The 22,286-nt window shown below is 49.2% G+C and overlaps 1 protein-coding gene across 8 annotated transcripts in view; it reads left to right on the plus strand.

The window, feature by feature from the left end:
* RELCH (RAB11 binding and LisH domain, coiled-coil and HEAT repeat containing) overlaps nt 1–22,286 on the plus strand; it is a 1,825,259-nt gene that overhangs the window by 721,330 nt on the left and 1,081,643 nt on the right. The gene's annotated exons all lie outside the window — the stretch shown is intronic.

A 22,286-nucleotide genomic window follows, 5' to 3' on the forward strand; every position in this document is an offset into this window, starting at 1 on the left:
CAGTCATGGCAGCAGCTATTTGGTGTGGGCATGCACATGTCCCTGTACGTATACAAAATAGTCACCTAGATGCAATGTATACTGTAATGAGGTGTGGTACACTGGATGGGGTTAAATAGATGATGCAGGGTGTTATCATGCATGCTGAGGCAAATTTGCTGTGGTAGTGCGACAATGTTTAGCCTCCAATTCATGCTGTATATTCTTCACTATGCATGGTCACACTAGCCACATTGCCACAGTTGCCATTCTGTTCAGTCATGCATTACTTGCCATTACCATGGTGGCCTGGTTGTGCCTCTTACTTGTCATCCATATGCATTATTTGTGATATGTAGCCCAGTGATGTGTCATGTTCCGTTTGGCTGGTTCAGGTGAGGAGTGTTTAGCTCTGCATGCATTCTCCACTCACTGGCTATTGCCACCCAGGTGCACTATTCCCCCCAACCCCCTTTCCCACCCTGGTGAACTATCCCCCCCCTTTCCCACCCTGGTGCACTATTCCCCCCCCCTTCCCACCCTGGTGCAGTAGCGCCCCCCCTTCAGCATCCGCACACATCAGTACCCCACAGCACAGCCATGGGACAGTTGTGCAACTCACCAAGCAGCCAGGCACATGACGGGGTAGCGTGGAGTTGCGCAGTACCATGGCATCATGTGTGGTACCAGGAAATCGGGCGCAGCAATGGGTGATGATCTTGCTGGAGTCGCATACCATTTGCACATTGATGGAGTGGTATTGCTTGCGATTGCGGTACACCGCCTCTATGGCATGGGGGACTACCAATTCCACATGGGTGTAGTTGATGGCACCAACACAATTGGGCATGCCTGCCAGTGCATGGAAGCCTACTTTGGTTTCGGCTATCTCCTGGGTAGTCTGTGGTAGGGATATGTGGGTGTTTGCATGCTTCAGGAGGGCATACAGCACTTGGTTCAGCATGCGTGAAAATAGTGGTTGTGAAATGCCATGCAGCTGGCCCACTGTGTGTTGGTAGGTACCTGTGGCCAGGAAGTGTAGCACAGACATCACCTTTAGTAGTGCGGGGATGGCAGTGCGTATTTCTATGTGGCTGGCAATGTTGTTCTGTGTCATGTCCACTATGGTGGTGATGGAGAGAAGGCACATGGATACTTGTGAGCTTGTCTGACACGTATCTGCTTGGATACAACTGTACTCACGCTACACCTCATGCTACCTCATATCAGAAAAATAATCTGAGGGACCTAGACGTGTGAGGGATCATGGGTACAGTGGCCTTCACACTAGGGATAGTATTACTGGCACACCTGTCGACGTCCGTTTTTGAGTTTCAAAAACAACTGTAATACTCCACAGCTTCCACTAGATGTCAGCCTATGAACAGCATGTGAATCTAAGCAGATACAAGCATCAGAAATATGATTACGGTGAGTAATGTATTATATTTGAAAATCGAAAGGCAAGTAAACCGGCATTCCTTCGAGCAGCACTCCCACAGCATGGATCAATGGCAGCTTTTCAAAAGTAGCACGCGGAATCACTGACACATAAACTGCTAAGGTCATGGATCATGACAACTTTTATTAAATTAGTTCAGTTTAAAAAGCATTAGCTCCCTAGTTACATAAATGCCAGAGAGGCAGCCTGACGCGTTTCACCACATCCTTGTAGCGTGTGTGTGTGTGTGTATATATGTCTGAGGCTTGTGGAATCTGCTTAGATCACATGCTGTGCATAGGCCGACATCTATTGGTAGCTGCGGAGTATTACAGTTTGTTTTTCGAAACTCGAAAAAGGGCGTCGACACAGGGCGTGCCAGTAATACTACCCCTAGTGTGACGTCCACTGTACCCATGATCCTCACGCGTCTAGGACCCTCAGATTGTTTTTTTCCGCCATTCTGGTTGGAAGCATTTCGCGGAGTTCCTTGGCCTTAGCCATACTTTTGCTAAATATTGTTAAATTTACCCATTTCTCCACCCCAACGTCGAGTCACAGAACTTCCACACTCGACGCCGGCCCGGAGAAGAATTCGACCGTCGACAGCTGCACGACTGATTTGGGCCTAGGAAGGCCTCTGGCCTCGGCCCGGGCCTTGGAAGTAGGGAGAGTGGGGGGTGGACATACTCTACACTCTTTTGGTATATAGGTACATTCTTATATATTCCTACACTTACAAGCCCGCTGCCATAAGGTGCGTATGGAGGGTACCCCTTTCCAATTCTGCCCCAAGTGCAACCGCAAATACCCTTGGGTCGACAGGCACGCGTCGTGCAATCCCTGCTTGCCGAGGGACCACCCCGAGGCGAACTGCAGAGCGTGTAGTAGATTTAAACCCAAAACACTTAAGGACCGTTCGATCAAGCGTTGGGCCCACCACGCCAGGCGTCAAGAGGTCATGGCAGCGGAGGGCGCCTTCAGCGATGGCAGCGACGCCGTGCTTTCGGACGGCGAGGGCATTATGGCGTCGAAAGACAGCCAAGCGCAAGTCCCCGACCTCGGAAGGTCGTCCGGCAGGGCGGCTATGGGGAAGACCCCTGGCGACACAAGCGCTTCCCACAGCACTTCCACAAAACACATGAAGTCCAACCGGGACTCAACGCACACGTTGAGTTCTCGGAAAGAGGCACATAGAGAACAGTCCGAATCGGCATCCTTTGGGCGTTCTCGATCACGATCGCCACATGACTGCAGGCAATCATCCACTGTTGCCAAGAGTGCCTCGCTCCCCAAGGTAACGGAAGTTCAATCGTCGGAGGACGAAGCCGACTTCCATCCCCAGACTGTGTTACGGCGGCTCCCGAACCCCTACCTCCACACTCGAAGGATAGGGACACTACCCCCGAACCTCGACGCCAGGCGTCGAAAGGCTCTGTAGGGGCGAAAAAACGGGGAAAACACTCTTCCACTCACGGGGAGGGGAAAAAACTACAAAGGAGGCAGCCTCTGCCTATTTGCACACCTTTAAGACTCTCCACTCCTCAGAAACAGACAGACAAGTCCAAGTCTTCTGCTATCACAAAAACCCCTACTCAGACCACCAAGTCTAGTCAGGATAAGTCAGAGAAACTTCCAGAAAGGGTCATCCCCAGTTCTAGAGAATGGTCTAGTGATGACATAGACAGGGTCATGTCAAGGATGTCATCATTGGCAGATTTTTACGCAAAAAACCCTGAACACTTTCTCTCATATACTCCCGACGGGTCAGCTCCCTCAGGCTCTAAGGATCCTATACCTCCAAGTAAAAAGTCCTGGTTTGAAACACCAACACGGTCTGCGGACCCCTTCCATGTACAGCCCTACTATCAGTATCAAGGAGAGACATCCTTTTGTGAGGATCCAGATTTGGGCATGTTGGAAGAACAAACTGGTACGGGCTACTATGGGGATGATGAGGACCAAGAAGAGGATGAAGACAACCCGGAAACCTACAGAGTAGATTCCCCAGTAGAGACGGAACCCCCGGTTACCGACTCCCCTGTCGACAACCAACCTCTCCTGAATGAAGTGCTGTCTCGAGCAGCTGAACATTTCCACATTGACACCCAGGGTGCTCAAGAGGAGAGGGACTTCGCCGAAGAGTTAGTGGGAGAAAGGAGGCATGTTGCTCAGGCCATCCCTATCCTGAAGTCTATTCAAAGGAGAATAGACCCTTCACTTGTAAATCCTAACCTCACCAGAGCAGTGAACCCTAGGATTCAGAAACTTTTCAGGGCAGCCGAATCAGACCCACTGTATATAAGGGGACATCTGAAGCCGGACTCCCTAGTTGTTAGAAACACCCGTAAGAGGGCTGGAACACCCTTGTCATCGTCCGAAGCTCCTCCCAACAAGGAGAGCAAGAAACTGTATGGGTTGGGCAGGAAAGTTGCCTCCACTTCCGCATACCAGGCAAGGATTGCCAACTCCACCACCCTGTTGGCCAGCTACAACTGCCATCAATGGGAAGAAGTCGCGGCACTCATAGACTCCGCCCCAGAACCCTTAAAGAGCCAGTTGGCACGAGTTTCGGCGGAGGGAAGAGCCGTGTCCGGTTGCATTCTAAAGGCAACCTTTAATGCCGCGGATAACGCTGGCAGATTGATAGCAGAAGGAACTGTTATCAAGAGACACGCTTGGTTAAGGCAGTCTGGATTCAAGGCTGAAACCCAAGCATCATTGTTAGATAAACCGGTGGAGCCGGATCTGTTGTTTGGTAAGGCGGTCGAGGACGCGCTGAAAAATGCCAAGGACGAGTATGAAACGCTTAAATCCATAGGCCAACTAACCAATAAACACCCTAATCAGAGAGGGAATGGCAATTTTCGTCGCCCACGCGGCCAAAATTCCCAGAGACGATCTAACTATTCCCAAGGGCAGGGTAGACCGTGGAGCAATAATAACCAGCAGTCTACCCAGGGTTACGGCAGGGGTAATAAGAGAGGACGTGAGAAAGGTAGAGGCAGCCCCAGTAGAGGAGGTGGCACGCCTCCACCAAAACAGTGACGCTCAGTTCAGGGTCCCTTCTCACGCAACCCCAGTAGGGGGACGCATTTCAAACTTCACCCAAGCTTGGGACGGGATCACATCAGACAGATGGGTGCTGTCCACAGTATCCACAGGGTACTGCATAGAACTGTTAGAGCGTCCCCGAAACCATCCTCCACGACAAAGAATACATTCTTTGGACCACCAGAAGATACTCCTCGAGGAGATCGTCAATCTGCTAGCAAAGGACGCGATAGAACTCATCCCAGCACACCAGGTAAACAAGGGTATTTATTCAACTTACTTCCTTGTGCCAAAAAAAGATTTGACAATGCGCCCAGTATTGGACTTGCGGCCTGCAAACAAGTATGTCAAGTCCCAAAAGTTTTGCATGACTACTCTCCAGGAGGTAATCCCCCTCCTAAAAAAGGGGAATTACATGGCAACATTGGACGTGAAAGATGCCTATTTTCATTTTTCCTTGTTCCCAGCGCACAGAAAGTACTTGCGCTTCAAGGTGGACAGTCGGCACTACCAGTTCAAGGTACTGCCCTTCGGGATAGCTTCGGCTCCAAGGGTATTCACCAAGGTACTGGCGGTGGTGGCAACACACCTACGCAGGGAGGCAATCCCAGTGTCCCCTTACCTGGACGACTGGCTCATCACAGGGGAGACCCCAGTAATTTGCAGAGCAAACATTCAAAGGACAATCAACCTCCTTTTTCGAATTGGGTTTCTCAATAAACGAGAAAAAGTCAAGTCTCGTGCCAAGCACATCCAAACAGTTCCTAGGAGCTATCCTAGACACTCAAGAGGGGTTGACCTTTCCTTCCGAGGAAAGAATTCGGAATATACTGCTGCAAATTCCGCAATATCAGTCCGGTTGCCAGTTAGCCGTACGCAAAGCAATGCGTTTGCTGAGCATGATGGCGTCATGTATTTACCTGGTCCCCCATGCGCGCCTGCGCATGCGTCCCATGCAAGAATGGTTGGCGAAACAGTGGTCTCAGGCAAGTGGTCAGTGGGACGATCTAGTGGTCGTTTCGCCAACACTTGTACGAAGCCTTCACTGGTGGACAAGAGAGAATCTGTCCAAGGGGAAACCCTTTTACGATCCCGAGATACAGGCGGTAGTCACAACCGATGCATGCCTGACAGGGTGGGGAGCTCACCATCTCCACCACACAGCTCAGGGTCTCTGGTCGCACTCAGTGGCCAAGAATCACATCAACCTGCTAAAACTTCTGGCAGTATTCAGAGCACTTCAGGCGTTCGAGCCCTACCTGTTAAATCTGTCAGTGCAAATCTGGACGGACAGCACTACAGCCATGTTCTACCTGAACAAGCAAGGAGGGACTCAATCGCCAAATCTGTCCAAGCTTGCCCAGAAAATCTGGATATGGGCACTCGGACGGAACATCTTCCTGTCATTGCAACATGTTCCAGGGGATCTCAATTCCCTAGCGGATGCTCTGAGCAGAGACCCCCTCCCAGAGGAACACGAATGGTGTCTACACAGAGAAGTCGTAGAAGATATCTTCTCTCAGTAGGGTTTCCCCACTATAGACCTATTCGCCACAAGCGAAAACAGACCATGCCCAGGATTCGCATCCAGGTTCCCCCAACCAGACTCCCAGGGGAACGCCCTGTGGATGAACTGGTCACGGATGTTTGCGTTCGCTTTTCCACCAACTCCTCTAATCAGGAAGGTGGTCAACAAGATGAACAGAGAATCGATGACGCTCGTCCTAGTTGCTCCCATGTGGGCAAGACAACCGTGGTTCCCACACTTACGCAGATTGGCGGTGTGCGAACCCATCAAACTTCCGGCCTGGTACAACCTACTGTCCCAGCACCGAGGTCAAACAGTGCATCCTCAACCCAACTCAATGAACCTGGCAGCATGGCCCCTGAGGTCATAGAGTTCGGACATCTCAATTTACCACAGAGGTGTATGGACATCCTAAAGGAATCTAGAAAACCTAACACAAGGCACTGCTACTTTGACAAATGGAAGAGATGTGTTATCTGGTGCCAGAATAAACAAATCAACCCAGTTGATTGCACTCCTTCCACTATTGTTACATACATGCTCCACCTGCTGGACGCAGGACTGGTTTTAAACTCACTGAAGGTACACCTGGCAGCCCTGTCAGCATACACCACTTCCCATAACAAGGTGTCGTGGTGGAAAGTACCAGTAGTTAAAGCCTTCATGGAAGGAGTAAAGAGACTTCACCCTCCTATTTCAAACCCACCACCAGGATGGGACCTTAACGTGGTGCTATCTAAGCTCATGGGCCCCCCATTCGAGCCCATGCACAAAAGCAGTTTCAAACACCTGACTTACAAAACGGCCTTCTTAGTAGCAATTACATCTATAAGAAGAGTCAGTGAAATTCAGGCTCTGTCAGTGCAAGATCCCTTCTTTACTGTCCATAAAGATAAACTGGTTTTACGCACACACCCTAGGTTTTCACCTAAATTTATTTCAAAATTCCACGTGAACCAGTCCATCGAGCTTCCGGCTTTCTTCCAAGACCCACAAAGCTCGGCTGAGGAAACTGCACACACTAGATGTGCATGGGGCAGTCCTCTACTATGTAAACAAGACCAGACCGCTAAGGAAAACAGATCAGTTGTTTGTCTCCGTAGCTACTGGCAGAGAGGGGGATCGCGTCTCTAAAGGTGCCATCTCTCAGCGGATTATTAACTATATCCAGCTGTGTTACTCACTTTCTGAAAAAAACTCTGCCTTTCACGCCTAGGGCCCACTCTACAAGAGGCATTGGGGCCACTCTGGCTTTCATTGCAAATGTACCCCTTGACACCATTTGCAAAGCAGCTACTTGGAGCTCTATTCACACTTTTACTCAGCACTACTGCATTGACACTCATTCCAAGACAGATACACAAGTGGGACAAGCGGTTCTAAGACATTTATTTGCTCATGACCCTTCTCACATCCCACCTCCTTCTTCAGGTACTGCTCGCTAATCTATGCACAGCATAGATCTAAGCAGATTCCACAAGCCTCAGAAGGGATACATTACTCACCGTAATCGTATTTCTGATGCTTGTAGGATTATCTGTACTCGCGCTACTCCTCATGCTACCTCATGTCAGAAAAAATACAATGTGAGGGTCCTAGACGCGTGAGGGATCATGGGTACAGTGGACGTCACACTAGGGATAGTATTACTGGCACGCCCTGTGTCGACGCCCTTTTTCGAGTTTCGAAAAACAAACTGTAATACTCCACAGCTTCCACTAGATGTCGGACTATGCACAGCATGTGAATCTAAGCAGATACAAGCATCAGAAATAACACACACACACACACACACACACACCCACACACACACACCCACACACACACACCCACACCACCCACACACCACCCACACAACACCCACACACCACCCACACACACCACCCACACACACACCACCTCCCCCCTCTTTTGATCACAATTTATTTTAAAATAGATAAGAAATTTGATTTAACGGAAAGAAGTGAGCTTCTTAGAATGGGGTGAGTTTGAGTGGCTGTGAGAAACCTGAGGGCGTCCTCACATATTCCCCTTGGATCCCCTTCTAAGTGGCCCGGGAAAGGCCATCCCTTTTGGATCCTGACCCTGGGGGTGGAGAAGTGAGGGAGGATCACCTCCGTGGAGGGTCCTTGGGGGTTGCGCAGAGGACGTCCCTGAGGGAGACGCGATACTCTCCCTCCCCTGGGGAGATTGTTCCATAGCTTGGCTGCGACAACAATGAAGCTAGAGCCGCCCGCGGTGCGGCGACTGAAGCTGGGCACTTTGAGCAAGTGATCGTTTGAGGATCTTGGTGTGCGAACAGGGATGTATTTTTCCATGCACTGTGAAAGGTAGGCCGGTGCTGTTTTGGAGAGGCACTTCTGAACTATGGAGAGGATCTTGAAGTTGATTCGCTCTCGGATCGGCAGTGTGTGTCTTTTCTGGCTTCTGAGACTTGGGCGTGTTTGGTAAGGCTGAGGGCAGCCTGGAGGGCATTCTTTTGGATAGTCTGTAGTTTTTTAAGGTTGTGTTCCGAGGTGCCAGCAATGAGGAAAGGTTTGCTGATGAGTAGTTTGGCTGTGTGGGCAGCATCAGAGGACATGTTGTTAACTTGATGCAAGAGATCAAGTGAAACGTCCAGATAGAAGCCCAGGGTTTTGACGGCAGGTGAGATGTGGATCAGGTTGCTGTCGATGTTGAAGGATTTATAGGCCGGATCCAGTTTGCAGAGAGTGGTGAGGGAGCCAACAATGAGAATCTCGGTTTTGTCATCGTTTAAGCATAGCATATGAATTGCCATCCAGTTTTGGACGATGTTGTAGACTGAATTGATGATTGCTGTGTCTTGGCAGTACTAGCCTGAAAGGGGAAGGAGGTTTTGGGTGCCATCGGCTTTTGTTTAAATATTATACAGTGTTGGAGAGAGGCAAGAACCATGGGGGACGCCTCAGGTGACTGGCGTGGGTGAGGCAGCATGATTGTCTATGAAGACCTGAGAGGATCGGTCTGCGAGGAAGGATCTGATCCAGTCAGTGGCTGCAGGAGAGAGGTTTGCTATGGTGTTGAGGCGATCGCAGAGGTATCCTTCCTTTCCTCTCCTTCCCCCAGAAGCTCACCGTCTCCAGAGTCCTGCTTCTCTCTAGGCTGGACTATTGTAACAGCCTCTATATGACTCTGCCTGCCTCTACTCTCCGCCCCCTGCAACTTATCCAGAACAGGACTGCGAGACTTGTCCTTGGCCTCAAGCCCCGGGATCGTATCTCTCCAGGACTTAAATCTCTTCGCTGGCTCCCAGTGGTTGCGAGGATTAAGTTCAGAATCTTCTGCATTGTCCACAAGGCCTTACGGGGCCTGGGGCCGAAATACCTTCAACTCTCTCTTCCTAAATATCTTCCTTCTCGAGCTCTTCGCTCATCTGCATCCAACTCCCTCAGAGTCAGTCGCTTCTCCAAGCAACAAGTTGGTGGCAGATCTCTCTCTTCGGCAGGGGCCTCCCTCTGGAACAGACTTCCTGTCTCCCTGAAACTTGAGGAGAACCATCTCCGGTTCCGGAAGCACCTCAAAACCTTCCTCTTTGCCTCTGCTTTCCCTCCCCCCTCCTCTGCTAAACTCTTGGCAGATACGGCACCGGTTTCCCTTTCTGGTTTTCAGGCCCCGCCAGTTGCCCACCTGCACTGCCTCACTTGCTACCCCGGCACTTGGGGGCTGTTTCTGTATCCCTACAGTCCCCCTACCAGCACTTATCTCTGCACTTGCCACAAACGGCCATTTTTTCTTTCTTTTTTATTTATTATTATATCCCTTGTACTGCACTTTTCCCCTCTCCCTTCCCTGCGCACTTTTCCCCCTCCCCCTCCCCATGCACTTGCGCGATCTGAATGATACCTGGCCTAGTCGGATCGGTTTTCTGTCTTCCCTTTGTTTCCCCCCTCCCTTGCCTCATCGCGCCTTGAAACACCTGTGTATAGGTGCGTTATAAATGCCATATCATATCAATCAAAGGATTGACTAGGTCGAATGCGGCTGAGAGATCTAGCATGAGGAGCGTGGCAGGTTTTCCTGTGTCTTCGATGTCGTGTAGTTGACTTTTCAGATTGAGCAGGGCGGTTTCTGTGCCATGCCTTGGGCAGAAGCCTGATTGACACGTGCCCAGAATGTGATTAGCTTCAAGGTGGTGTTGTACTTGGAATTAGACTGCACGGTCAAGGATCTTTTGGATGAATGACACTGTCGTGATGGGACGGTAGTTGGTAGGGATAGAGGGGTCGAGGGAGGGTTTTTTTAAGCAGTGGGAGGATCCATGCTTCTTTAAGGGATGCTGTTACAGTTTTTGTGGAGAAGGAGGTGTTGATTATGGCAGTAATAAATGGTGTGAGTGACCCTGCACCGTCTTTGATGATGGGAGCCGGGCTGGCATCACCTATGCAGCGGGATGGCTTGAGACTTTTGATTATGTTGGCTACGTTCCGTTCTGAGACAGGGTAAAAGTCAAAAGGCGTGGAGGTGGGGGAATGTGGTGCCAGCAGGTGAGAAGGGGGTGGAGTTATGGCTCGTATGGCTTGTTACTTGGCGCAGATTTTGTTTTCTGGAGTGTTCAAATTTTACCTTGGTACACAAGGCACCATCTACAGTGAGGGTGGTGGGAGAGGAGACTAGAGATTCGGGTTTGCAGAAGATTTTGAAGAGTTTGCGCGAATCAGATTTGGCATTTTCGATTCTCGTATTGTAGCTGTTGACTTTTGCAGTTTGTATTGGCTTATTGTAGTTTTTGGCAAGTTAAGTGAATCGGTCTTAGTTGGCTGAGGACAGATTTTTTCTCCAAGTCCTTTCTGCAGCGCGTTTCAAGGAGCGCAAAGCAAGGAGTTCAGGAGTGGGCCAGGAGTTTTTCTTTAGTGCGCTGTTTGAGTGGGGCGAGTATGTCAACTGCTTGAGCAATCGTGACAGATCGACTAGGGCCACAGGGTCTGTTGTTCTGTTAGTTGGGTTCTTAAGTTCTGAGGGGATTGGTAGGAGGTGGTCCTTAGTCAGCTCTTGGTGCAGCGAGCCAGGCCTTCAGGTTTTATAGGGTTGCAGAGGGTGGGCAATTTGCCGATCGGGATGTCAAAGGTGATGGTGTGGTGGTCTCTCCATGGGCAGGTCGAGATAGTTGGGCAGGAGTTGTCACAGTTGAGATCAGCAATCCAATCAAGTGTGCAGCCATGGATGTGTGTAGGGGCAGTGATTCGCTGAAGGAATCCGGTATGGTCAAGGATCATGGCTACGCTTTTGTCCTATGTGTCAAGGGGGTCATTGAGGCCCAGGTTGAGGTTGCATAAGATGAGTAGTTTGGAGTTCGGCTTTAAGGAGGGATTGATGACTTGGAAGAGATCATCTTCGAAGGAGGCAATGGGGGCGGTGGGTCGGTAGATGAGGTGAATATTGATGGTGCATGTGGGTGAGAGAGAGAAAGCTTGGTGGACAGTGATTGCAGTTAGGGATGGGCTTGAGTGGATGGTTCTGATGGCGAGGGTGTTTTTGAAGATGAATGTGACTCCGCCAGCTCTGTTGCGGATTGTCGTTCCGTAAAATGGCTTATCTAGGAGGGATAGCAATGGATAATGCAGCACCAGCAGCGGGATGGGGCCAAGTCTCAGATATGGCAAGCAAGTCGAGGTCCTTGGAGGTCAGTAGGTCATGGATCTCAAGGGCATGAGCTGGTACTGACCTAGCGTTGATTAGCACACTTTTGAGGGGAGTGGTATCGGTAGGTACAGTAGGGTGGCAAGGGAGATTTTTGGCAGGGCGATGTGGGTGAAGGATTGGCCAGATGCGCATACAGAGGATATTGTTTCTAGTGTAGATGGGAGATGTGGATGTGGGAGTGGGTAGGTGTGTGAAGAGTCTCCTGGTGTGGATTTGGAGACAATGGTTCCTAGTGGTGAGTGTTGTAGGAAGGCTGGTGGGAGTAGATGTGGTTACCATGGTGTGTGCGAGCTTAGGTGATCTGGGCAGGAGAGCGTGATTAGCGTACAATGCGAATGCGTGTCATACTTGTAACACGAGTACGCAAGGTACAGGTGCAGTGGCCTGGGGTAAGCGGCTGTGGGTGAAGAGGGAGTCGAGGAGGGGCACAGGATGACGTTCATTGTCGTGAAGTCCTGAGTAGGCCTCATTAAAGACCAATGCATCCTTAGTCTGGCCATGTTAAGGCCATGCATCTTCCAAGGGTCAGGCAGAACAGCGGTTGGGCTTGGAAGGAGTAGGCGGTGCTCAGAGGGAAGCAGAAGATTGTTGAGGCAATTCAGGGAGGCACTGGGTATGAACCCCCCTCCTCCTGAGGTGGACCAGAAATGGGAATTGGTACAGTGACACTTATGGTCACCTGTGTGGAATTCCCCAGTGTGCTTTTGCCTAGTGCTGTGATTGCCGTGCAGCTGTTGTGGACAGACAAAACAATTGTCGCGTCTGGTAGGCCTTGTTGGTTCTCCGTGAGGATCAGATGATTAAAGCGGCAGGTGAGGGTCTCGAGAGTTGAAGTGCTGCAAGTCTCTTTTGCCCTTCTTGGCTGATGGTGGAGTGGATACATGTGCAGCATAATTTGATTCCCACCGTTTAAGGTTTTAATAGTGGCAGCTAGTAGGACTTAGTGGTTCTCCTTATGGATCAGATGATTATAGTGGCAGGTAACGGCATCCAGAGATAGGGTACTGCAAGTTGTGTGGTTTGACGGAGAATAGCTGTGGTAATGATACCGGTCTTTACGGTTCTTGCAATTAATAGAAGTTGAATGCAGTTTTATTTTCTTGTTGCAGTGATCAAGATATCTTGGGTGTCAGTCTGCACTGCAGTTTCCTCAATATTCATGTATCTGTAGTTTGTGCACTGATAATAGGGACAGTTCCTTCTAATCCATATCTCCAGTAAACAAATGTTCTTGTCTTACCGAAGGTGAACAAGCTGAAGTGGTAAATGTGTTTTAGATGAGGCTTGTATGTCTACACGTGTTTCTTCATTTGCAGATGAAATCATAGCTGGGCATCAGCAGGAAACTTCCAGGTGAGCATTCAATGCAAAGAAAAGATAGTTAAATACTAAAAAAATAAATGTTCAATGCCCAGAAATCCCCTAACATCCTCCTGTAGAGTACTTGAGACATGAGAGTTGCCAGGTAAAAGTGTGCTGCAGTGGGGAACACTAGAAATGACCTTAGTTTAAGGGACCCGAGTTCAGGGTTAAATGCTGCACTCCTCATGGCTTCCAAATATGGAATTGAGTAAAACTTTATGGGCAAAGCAAATAACAGGACAGCCAAAGGGAAAGGGCCCATATGAAAACATATCAGAAAGACTGCAAGTGTGAAAGAGTGCCATAGAAAGGGGGGGCATGAGCAAGACCACCACAATGTGAACTTGAGTAAATGTAGTGCAACAAGGCCATAGACTGCTAAGAGGTGTGTGTGATATGCTATGGCAGAGCCAAGAGGCTAACTAGGAGAAACCAGAGGAGTGTAATTACTGCACTGAAAGCAAAGAGGCCATTAAAGAGAAACTAAGGAAACGTGACTCTCTACACAAGTTTAGAAGAATCTGTCTAGGCTGAGGAGCCTAGGGATCCTGGTTGAACGACCTGTGATGGGTGGACCGTGTGGTCTGACAACTGCGCCTAGACCAGTGGGCCCTGAACCATGAGAACCAAAGACATTGTTGAATAAACCAAGGAGAGGCACAGCAAGTGAACTGTTGAGGCAATCCATTAAGTGGGTCCGGCTGACCTTGAGTTGTCTTAAATTTTTTGAAAGATTGAAACAAGTACAAGTGGCTAAGTTAAAGTCCTTTGACTTAAGGCACTGCAAGTATTGTCTTGAAAACGAAACTCAAGACCCTTTTCTTTTTAACTGTGTTGCTTGGAACTTGGGGAAGGGAACCCAGAGGATTGTGTGGAATTGTATTACATTGAACGTGACAAAGGTAATTCTGAGACTTTTGTGGAACTTTTTTGAACTTGGGGAAAGTGTAGCTGAAAAGGGAGCTAAGGGCTGGAAGAAGCTCGGAACTTGTTTTGATCACCATGAGGGTCATTCCGAGTTTGGAGGTAAGTAACTGTCCTTACCGGCATGGCGCAAATAGCGTGTCCGTGTAGTTAAAAGCCCGCTAATAGAGAGCTATTACGACTTTGCGGGCACAAGCTTTGCACCATGCCGGTAAGGGCATTACCACCATGCCGTAAAAGGCCCAAAAAAGGCCTTTAGCAGCATCATGCATAGTGCCGATAGCACTCCCGGCATTAACCTATGCAGCATTAGCGGCCACCGCTAATAACGGTCCGCGTAAATAAGCGGAACCGGAAGTAGCGTCATCGCACAGGAACGGGAAGAAGCACTGCGACCATCTTTAAACACAATCCATTGCCATCCTCGGCACACAGGACCTGTGGGACACTGCTGTTCCTGTAAACTCATCCTCTAACACACCACAATGCCTAAGGCTGTTAAGAAGGGCGCCTCCCGCCAGCGCAAGGAGCTCTTCAGTGAAGATGAGCTGGCCATGCTAGCTGAGACCCTGCAGGAACATGCTGACATAGTGTTCGCCCAGAGCATGAAGAGGTAGGCCATTATTCTCAAGAAAGAGATCTGGGCACATGTGGCTCAGAAAGTAAGCGCAGTCGGGAACACCCCACGCACTATAAAAGACTGCAGGAAGCGGTGGGACGAGTTGTGGCTGTGAGTACGCAACATACTCTCTGCCAACAGGAGCCAGGCAATGGCAACAGGCGGAGGAGCTAGCTCCCCCATCAAGCTGGCCCGATGGGAGGACATCTGTGCTAGCCTGATTGGCATGGGAGGGCATAGAAGGTGTCCGTGACATGGAGTGTGGCACCACAACATCGGCGGATAGAGGCGAGTGTCCTAAGAAAAAACTGTAATGCAGTCTGATGAAAGTCCACCAATATGTCTGTCCAAAGAGGCAAGCCATGGCCCAACACACACATATTCCCAGCAAAGTTGTCGCGACGCATCACAGACACATGCAGTTGCCTGCAGCAAGGCAATGCCGTACCTGACACATATCACACAAAGATGTAAATGGCATAAGTCACACTGCATGCAGGCCTCAACAAATATGCATGTCACATACCATACGTCTTCCCCAACATGAGTGACCCCGACGTATGCCTGCATCACCCACCCATGTATCAAACAACGTGATCATCCAAACTCAAATGCCTATTACCCTCGATTGTGTAGATGATCAATTGTACAAATGTATGTATGATGCCTATCAAACCATCACTCATGCCGTCCCTCTCTTCGACCCTCAGAGGCTCAGACCATGACAGCGATGACCAGGACTCGCCCCCACTGCAAACTACACCCCGGAAAAGGGCCCGGGATGAGGCCAACCAGCCTTCTACCTCGAAGGGCCAACCCAAGGCCCTCCATGCACCACTGTTAAATCCACCTCAAGTTGCCAGGGCATTGGTGCTGCCAAAGGCCGTTGAGGCGGAAGCGCCAACACCTGTCACACAGCCACAGGAAACAATGGAAGCTCCACACTCGACAGAGTCCAGTTTGGTTGGGGAGGTGGCGGCCACAGCACACCAGTCTGAGGAGGAGGCACAGGAAGAGGTATGGGTGCTCGTGGAGGACGATTCCTCCGAACTGCACCACACACCCAGTCCACTGCCATCCCCTCAAATCACATCTCTTGAGTCCAACCACGGCACCACCCCGGAGCAGTCTGGGGGGGAGGTAAATCAAGGGGCCATGAGTCCCATAGTGGAGAGCAGTGAGGCCGAACATGAGACCAAGGCACTGTCCACCTCCACAGGTGCACCCGCAAGGCTGCAGCGTTATGAGCAGCTGACTGCTCTTGTGCGGCAGTTTGCGGATGATGATGCCCAGTCAAGGCAGGAGTGGTGGGAGAACATCGCCTCTCTAGGCAAGACAATCACTGACAGCACCGCCTCCATGGGCAAGATATTTGCAGAGAATACTAGCCGGCTGTTTGGGGAGGTATCCGCCCTGAGGCAGGTACTCAGCCGCATCGCCGATGCCATGTAGTCAGAACGTCCGGCAACCCAGTTTGAGCAAGCGGCCACACCATTGTCATCAAGCTCAACCCAGATCAGCCCACTCCACAGGTCATCGCGCACCCTGCGCCGACCGGACATGCCGCCACCAGGTCCAGGCATTGCACAAAAATAGACTGGCCAGCCTGATGAAGGCATTAGAGACTTGTTGGGACATGGCTGGGGGAGTTGTGGGGGGAGGGGCAGGGGGAGGAGGGCGAGGGTGTGTGGGAGAGGGGGAGAGGGGTGTTGTGGGGGAGAGGGTGAGGGTCTGTGGGGGAGTTGTGGAGGGGGGCGAGGGGGAGTGGGGTGAGGGTGGTGGAGGGTTAGTGCACTATCGTTTTCATTGTTAATTTCAATACACCGTTGTCAAAAGCAAGACCTGAGTGGAAATTCATCATTGCGCATGTGTCATTCATTCATATACAGTGCATAGTGTACATGCACCCCCAGACCCAGTGCCCTCTGTCCAACTATCATGTCACCCTCTGCAGCCATGTGTGTAAGTAATAGTGTGCAATCACTGACTGACCCACAGCATGTCCCTCCTGTGCATCGGCACCGCAATGAAGTGCAGCCACTTCTTCTTCATCATCACCAGGTGGTTACAGTTCAATGTCAGGGGGCAGGGGCACGTTGCGTCGGATACACATGTCGTGCAGCATTACACATGCCATGATCATTTTGGCCACCTTCGTATGCCTCTAGAGGAGTGCCCTCACCCGACGGGCTAAGGCAGCGAAATCATGCACTCAACAGGCCAAAGGTCTGTTCAATGACCACACAGGTACGGGTGTGGGATTGCTAGTAGTCCTCCTCGTGCCTGTTCTGTGGGTTATCGGGCAGGGGTGAGGAGCCACGTCATCAAGGGATAGCCACTGTCACCTGCATGGGAGGCAAAAAAAAGGTATATGTCAGTCGATTCATGATGGACAGCTGTACTAGTAACACATGCCGGCAGATTATCGTTGGCCACATGCACATGTTCCTGGTTGTATGCATGCCATTTTTATGCCCTCAATGTGTCCTGTGCCATGCAATAATGGTGTGGGTTGAATCTTCAAGATGATACACGGTGTGCTCTGCCGTCTTGTTGCTCATGCATTGTGTATGCATACAGCTGTGTCCCTGTCCATTTAGTTATGTGTATTGTTCTGTAGGATTTTCTGATGGGGAGCGTTGGCAGTAGGCTCTGCAATGTTAGGCATTCAGCGCTGATTTTTCCAATGGTGACATGCAGCATTCCTGTGGTTGATCCGGGATATTGGGCACAACAATGTGTGATGATCTTGCTGGTGTCGCATACCATCTGCACCTTGATGTAGTGGTATTGCTTGCGGTTGCGGTACACCACCTCCATGGCCTGCGGGGGCCACCAACTCCACGTGGGTTCTGTCAAGGGGACTTATACAATTTGGCATGCCTGCCACCTTTTGTTCCAAGAATCTCCTCGGGAGTTCGTGGTAGAGATATGTATTCTGTTGTGTGCTTGAGGAGGGCATGCAGCACTTTCTTCAGGATGCGAGAAAATGAGGGTGGTGATATGCCATGCACGTGCCCCACTGTGTGCTGGTAGGTGCCTGTGGAAAGGAAGTGGAGCACAGACACTCCTTCAGCAGAGGGGGGATGGTGGTGCCTATTTCAATGAGGCTGACAATGTCGTTGTGTATCATGTCCACGATGGTGTTGATGGTGTCCCGGTCCAGGGTGTGGTTCTGCTCTGGGGTTGGGTTGAAAGGACTGGCTCCGATGTTTGGGATTGAGGGCTGCCTGCGTGGTTACGCGGCTGCACTGGTGGGGCATGCTGGGCCTGTCTCACCATCCTTCTCCTGCTGCGTCTCCTCTGTGGTGCCTGCTGTTGGTGGTGTTGATGGTGTTGCAATGCATGCATGTCCTCCAGCTCAAGTATTGATACTACTATTAGATTAATCTTGGTGTGGAAAGGGGTGTGGTGTGTGGTTGTGCTCCTTTTGTACAGACCCAGACTCCATTGCCTCCACCTGTGCTTATAGTGTGCACCTGTGGCAGTTGGGAACACTGCACACAGCATTTTACGGTTGGTCCGCGATGCCGGCATTTACGGTATGCCGGTATCCACTATTTGCGCCTTCATGATGCCGGTATTTGCTTGTCCTCCTGGCTTGTGATTTACTCCCTTTAGCGGCATGCCACTATTGCCGGTTTGATGGGACGCATGCCCGCACCCATGCCGCTATTAGTGGCACTGTTATTTACGGTGCCACTAATAGCGGGTTGGCAGGTCGGAATAGCCCGGAGCGGTAAGCGATGCCGGTAATCCTTTACCAACATCGTTTTTCCCTTCCCTCGAACCTCGGAATGACCCCCCCATGTCTTTCATTATTGACATCTCTAAAACTGTTAAGCCTTAGTTGTGAGAAGCATAGGTTTTGGACACAGACCGACTTGAACTCTTTGACTAAGACTTTTAGTTGCTTTCAGGTAGGTAAATCCCACCTTAGCATAGTGCAAGTTAGGCATTCTACCATCCGGACATTTACGCTAATGAATATCTTTTGTTTGACCTTTAAATCTGTTGTCTGTGTCTTAATTCATGATGCCTTCACACCACCATGTTTGTTCGCAAGCACAGGGGTAGCTGCTCGCTACTTCTGTCAGCAGAGGCCCAATCATTGTGTGCATGGGCGCTGGCACACATGTTCCTAATTACCGTCCATGTGCCAGGGATCCACAATACGATAGCGGACTCCCTCAGCAGGGAACTCTGGTCCTGCCACGAAAGGGAACTTCACCAAGGCCAGATTCTGTCTCTTCTCCTAGTGGTGACACCCAGAGAGCGATCTATTCGCAATGACGACCAACAAGAAATGCACAAGGTTTGCAAGCAGGTTTCCAAGAGGGGGAGCCGAGAGGATGTGTTCTTGTTCCCATGGGAAAGACTGTTCCTCTAGGTTTTTCCCCCAATTCTGCTTATGCCTAGAGTTCTTGGTGCGCACAAGCAACATCACTGCATGATGATTTTGGTGGCCCTGCTTTGGCCGTGACAAATTTTGTACTCTCACCGGTTGGTGGTCGCCTACATCTGGTTGCTCCGGCTCTCTGACTTCCTCTCCAGAGACAGCGGGTCTTGTGACGATTCACTAGGTGTCGTCACTTCTCCTCAGGGGGGAGTGCTTTCCCATATAGTCCCCCTAGGGGTGGTTTAATGTGGGAGGACCTCATGGGGAGGGACTCCCCCTCTGGGGATAAGGACGACCACCTGGGCTACAGCCCATTGAACAACATCACACTCGAACAATCCCTAGCCCCCTTCCATTCTCCATTGTAAACCACTTCCTTGAAAGTAGACCAATGTATTACTGTAGTGCATGGGATGCAGCCAAAGCAGAAAGTACTAGGACAAAGAAGAGCACAGAAGATAGGAAGATTACTGAGTGTGCTACTATTGGTACGAGGTGGCCTAATGGAGGCATAAAAATCAAGATGTCAAAAGGAACAAGGGACTTTGACAATCCGCCATGGAGGGACTGGCAACAATGTATAAGAAGCGTTGATGGACTAAAGAAGTTGTCAAGCTCAGCTGGTAGAGGCAACAGGTGTAGAAACCATCCAGAGCGGGAGTTTTAAATCCTGTCAGCAGACCAGAGGAATAGGAGAGTGGTGGACGCCAAGTTCTCTGCGGGTCCTGCTGGAGGGTACCCATGCTCAAAAGAAAAAGGGGATGAAGGTGCACACTCTAGATTGTACGGTTTGAATAGATATAAATTTGAGGATCAAAGGTTAAGGATTTTTGGATGCGGGGGAGGAAAAGCGGTCCTGGCACAGGGCCACAAAAATGTAAGAAAGTGAGAAAAAGAGGATCCAAAATGGAACCCTCCCGTCCCCTGCACACCTTTAAATTGCATCGATATGACGCCTAAACATTGATTCGAAACAACTTGTATCGATTCAAAGTAAAAATTTACAATTCGAAAGCATGTGTGGCTCTTTCTAATAATAAAATCAGATGTATACATATTACAAAAGTGTTGTTTATTCCAAACGCAAACAGTAGAGAAGATAGAATTCTTTGTATATGGCTGATGCGTTTCGAGATACCAATTCTCTTCTTCTTGAGCCATAAATCATACATATGAACTAAAATGTAAAGAATTCAAGGGAAATCTAATCAGGGTTGTAACGCTCTCAAGTCAAGACCGCAGTCTGTATCTAGTGCACATTTACTCATTTATCATAGACTGTAAGTCACCATTTGTATAAAGTAACATAGCCCCAAGGCAGCAACCCGTTTCTGTGTGAACATTTCTAATAGTATATGGTGATTTATCCAAAGCCACAAACAACCCAATCTTTGCATAGCCGCCATGATCAATTTAGATGGAAAGAAAAAAATGGAGTTGTCCTTGTAAAATTAGATAATGCCCTATGGGCTAGATATAAGCTCACCATCAATGGGAGGATCCTTAGTCATATTGCGTTTGATGATGTAAAAGGGTAGTGAGGGTTCAATCAGTCAAAGGAGACTCCAACGGGCATCAATTACAAGGGAGCCCCAGGTCCTACAAAAAGTGGTGTAGGGAATTAATGATATTTAAAGTAGCACAGAGCAGCAGCATACTCATTGTGGACAAATCAGATATTTAATGATGTGCAAAGAATGGGCACAGGGCTGTAACATAATCGGCACAAATTCGGAGCGGTAAAGAAATAAAGGGAAGTACTCACCCTGGCAAGGTGAGTACGTATGCTTTTCGCCAATTGCCAGTGGAGTCCGTTAACTAGCGTCCAAAGAACAACGTGGAAGCACTAGATAGTGCTGAAAGATACACGGTCTGTGAATATAAGAAATAGCACAGAGGAGCTACGGATAAGTAAAGGAAAGTCTTAGAGTGGAATACAAAGCCGGCACAATGCTATGTGTGGATGCAGGGACTTACTAGTGTAAACACAATACGCGATTGTGTATTGGAATCTTTGTCCGTCAAGGAGGCGATCTCAGAAGTGGCACACTAACGAGCCAGGAGTAGATAGAAACTGTTGCTAAGCAGGGGATGCTCCGTCTGGAATGAAGGACCCTCCTGCACGCGTAAGACTGTGTATGTAGTTTGTGTTATGTAGAGGTGGAAAACTGACTCATGTTGCAATACATAGATTGAAGAAAGTTCCTAAGTGTCTGTCCTTAATGGTGGCCATATTTGAATGTACTTGTAAGGGATAAAATAATTATATAACTCGAATCTCTAAGGAGTATGAAAGGAAAATGACTAAAGGAACTATAAATGCAGATTTATGCGAGTTAGAGTTGGTTGGCTTTGGGTTTACAAATTGCACAATAAAGATTATTTTTTATTTTGTGAACAGATGACAGCACTGTGGGTATACCATGACATGGTCTGAATTATAAAGTTCAATCAACAGTAATTCAAAGTAAATAAGGTCTGCATGTTAACAAAGTTCTACAGTGCATTGTAAAGAGTGGAAACATTAGATGACCATCCGATTAGATTAAATGATACTGTGTACTAGGCAGAATGGGCTATGTATAGAGCACCTGATTACTTTTTTCAAAATTAGAGGACTCATTATAAGTGTCTAGTTAAATGAAGCATTTCAGCGAGAACTCATCATTGAGGCCCTTAGGGAGTAGTGTGTTCAAGGTGTGAATCCAGTATTTCTCTCTGCGAGAAAGTATTGACTGATAGTTCCCACCTCTGTAGGGTTTTTTAACTACTTCTAGGACCTAATATTTGACTTGAGCTACAGTGTGGTCATTTTCCAAGAAGTGTCTCGAGAGAGGTGATTTCATGTTTTTACACCTAATATTAGATTTGTGATCTGTGAGCCTCTCTTTAACTGACCTTGTTGTTTGACCGATGTAAAGTTTGCCACATGGGCACTTGATCGCGTAAATCACACCGGTGGACATACAAGTGGCAAAATGTCATAGTTTGATCTTTTTACCCGTGTATGGGTGAGTGATACTGTCCCCCTTAGTGACGTTGTTGCAGTGTGAACAACAAAGGCATGGGAAAGTTCCCATTTTTCTTGTTTGTAGAACCATTTGTTTATCCTTTGGAAGTATTTCCGCTCTGACGAGTTTGTCTCTAAGGTTCTTACCCCGCCTGTACCCAAGCTCAAATCAGGGGAAGAGAACAGGGCAGTACAGCAGAGCGTGGAGCCGCAGCGCTGCTGCGAAGGAGAGGAGAGATGCCCAAACAGCCGAAGAGACAGACCCCAGTCCCAAGAAGCTTCGGTGGTGTACCAAAGTCCCAAAGAAGG

This window comes from Ambystoma mexicanum, chromosome 5p, assembly GCF_040938575.1.
Source record: "Ambystoma mexicanum isolate Mex_15411 chromosome 5p, UKY_AmexF1_1, whole genome shotgun sequence".
Classification (NCBI taxonomy): domain Eukaryota; kingdom Metazoa; phylum Chordata; class Amphibia; order Caudata; family Ambystomatidae; genus Ambystoma; species Ambystoma mexicanum.